Source organism: Osmia bicornis, chromosome 10 (assembly GCF_907164935.1).
Source record: "Osmia bicornis bicornis chromosome 10, iOsmBic2.1, whole genome shotgun sequence".
NCBI classification, from domain to species: Eukaryota; Metazoa; Arthropoda; class Insecta; order Hymenoptera; family Megachilidae; genus Osmia; species Osmia bicornis.
In genome coordinates, this window is record NC_060225.1 from 326,566 (window position 1) to 329,083 (window position 2,518).

At 35.6% G+C, this 2,518-nt stretch overlaps 1 long non-coding RNA gene across 3 annotated transcripts; it reads right to left on the reverse strand.

Moving 5' to 3' along the window:
• Positions 1-1,316: 1,316 nt before the first annotated feature.
• On the reverse strand, positions 1,317-2,518 carry LOC123988257. 3 transcript variants are annotated; one of them, XR_006829810.1, is made up of 4 exons: positions 1,927-2,518; positions 1,767-1,824; positions 1,422-1,665; positions 1,317-1,354 (listed from the first exon to the last, which is right to left on the reverse strand). It is a non-coding gene; the product is annotated as an uncharacterized LOC123988257 (long non-coding RNA). The 3 variants fall into 3 exon arrangements; XR_006829809.1 differs by having other exon boundaries at positions 1,767-1,842; XR_006829808.1 differs by lacking the exon at positions 1,927-2,518 and having other exon boundaries at positions 1,767-1,891.

Below are 2,518 nucleotides of genomic sequence, written 5' to 3' on the forward strand. Positions count from 1 at the left end.
ACAAAAGAATCTAATGTTACCGAATTCTAAATAAAATCGTACCACAGACCCGTGTCGGACTACGATCAGAATCGAAGTGAAATATCTCTGCGCGGCACGCTCGTATTTATACCAGAGAACTGCTGACGTAACAGTTTTTTTTATCTGTACTTTTGATACCGAAAGTGTTTGGACTTTGACCTGCTCGTACGTGACTCGGCGCGTATCGCTATCTCTGTCTACGCATAGTTGCTATCTCTTTCTATTCTGCGTTTGTTTCTATCTCTTTATGCGCGCTGTTGCTATCTCTATCTATTTATTCCGCGCGCTGTTGCTATCTCTATCTATTTATTCCGCGCGCTGTGTCGATCTTTTATCGACGCGGTAGTTTTATCGACACGACAATTATCGATGTATATTTTTGGAGTATAACAATTTTTTTGTTAAATATAAATATTAATAAATATAAGATTCTTTTTAGTTATTAAATATGAATATAATTATTTAAACCAGTGAAGTACAATAATAAATAAAAACGAACTGTTACAAATTTTAATTGTATAAAAACGAAAAATAAATAAATGTTTTAATAAATACTAATTATGAAATTCTTTTTGTTTATTCTTCCTCTTGCGGGATGTTACACAACTAACAATATTCAAAGAGATTGTAAAATCACGCAAGTCTGGCAGAAGACAGAACCCGATTCCCAGACCTATCTGGGGACCTATACACCTTCTAAAATACGGCTCGGAATTAACTGCTCTTTTCGGCCAGTTTTCAGGGGCTACGCCCCTTTCCTCCCGTCGCTCGCTGTGCCCCGCGCGAGAACATTAATCCAGGCCCTCCAAACTCCCGTATTTAATGCTGTAACTAAAATTAGTTCACCCCCGGACTTCCGGGCGGTGCTGGTGTCGCTACAAACACATATAAATGTTATCGGTGAGGTACACACACAAGCACATGGTCCCTATATACGTGTGCATGGTCTTACTTATTCAAGACTTTGAAAAATAAAAATAAAGGAAAGGAAAAAATTACAACAATATATGTGCTGTCATGCAAATATATTACATTTTTACTAAAATATAATAAATATATATATAACAATAATAATATACAATCGAAAATCACGTTCTCCACTCCCCTGGTGTAGTCAGGTTTAACTATAAGAACAAAATTATATAATATTATACATACACTTCATGCAAGAAGTATTATTATGTATACTTAGTGTATTAATACCATGTTAATGGTTTTATGCATATGGTATATTGTATATGTAAACTGAATACTTACAATTTTCTTCTTTTTCTTCTTTTCATTTGCATCCAGGTGTCTTATTGCTCTATTTTAATAGAGGTAGTCTCTGACACTGTAATAAATATTTTCATTAACAATTATTTACATATGCTATAAAAAGTATACATAAAAGTTATTACCAAGTAAGTTCAGTGTTGGAACTGCTGATGTTGTTAATCTTTTCCTCATGAAGTATTTTTCTTTAAAGTAGCTACTACAGATCACCCGGAATTTCAGTTTTCAGGTGGAAGCATTGACTTTGGGTTGTCACATACTTCCACCCACTGTGCCATCCTCTTCTTATCCTTTCTCTCTTAGGGGAAGGAGAACATCCTGCTCTTTTCGTTAAAACAACCTCTGATGATGCATATTTTCTTCCTCTTTCTTTAAAGATACATTTTAATAATTAAAATTAAATATATTACTAAAATAGCAATGTAAACAGTTATGTTTTCAGTAACAATTTTAAAAAATTCTGTACTTACTTAATTTCTATCTTCTCCTCCTGTTGCTGCATCTCATCAGCAGAAGTTATTGAAAAACCTAAAAACCTAGAAAAAACTTTAAAAAATATCTTTTTCAATAATAATAATAATAGCAATAGTAATAATAATAGTAATAATTATAATAATGGAATTCACGAACCTGGAAATTCAGTCACCTACGCTGCCACCATGTGCAACCATGTGCGCCATATTTATTTTGTCTCTTTAAATTTTGAAACAATTGAAAAACGCGGCGACAAATTTCGCGGGAACATGACGTCACGATATCTTTAGTTGTGTGTTAAAATCAGTGATACAAGCTATGCATGTAGAAAAGCGGCATCAGCGCCGCTTGGAAGTCCGGGGGTAAGTTAAAATTTGCGTCAAATTCATAAGAGTAGAGCTTGGAGGGCCTGCTTTAATCCTCGAGGCACTTCTGGCACGTGCCCTATGAACTTTTCAGGGCGCATTGGGGCTACACTCGTATCAATAGGTTTCCATATCACCCATGGACTACGATTCATACGGCACGCGCCTGAGGTGCCTCGAGGACTATGGCCCTCATGCGAGGTACATCGAGCGGCGGGAGGAAAGGGGCATAGTTTCTGAAAACTGCCCGAAAAGAGCAGTTAATTCCGAGTCCTGTTCTAAAGTATAGTAAGAACGAGGAGATAGAGTATCGTGAATGCACTTGAATCAATAAAAACTCGTTGCATGAATCTACAAAAGAAAAATAATTAAAAAAAAAAACA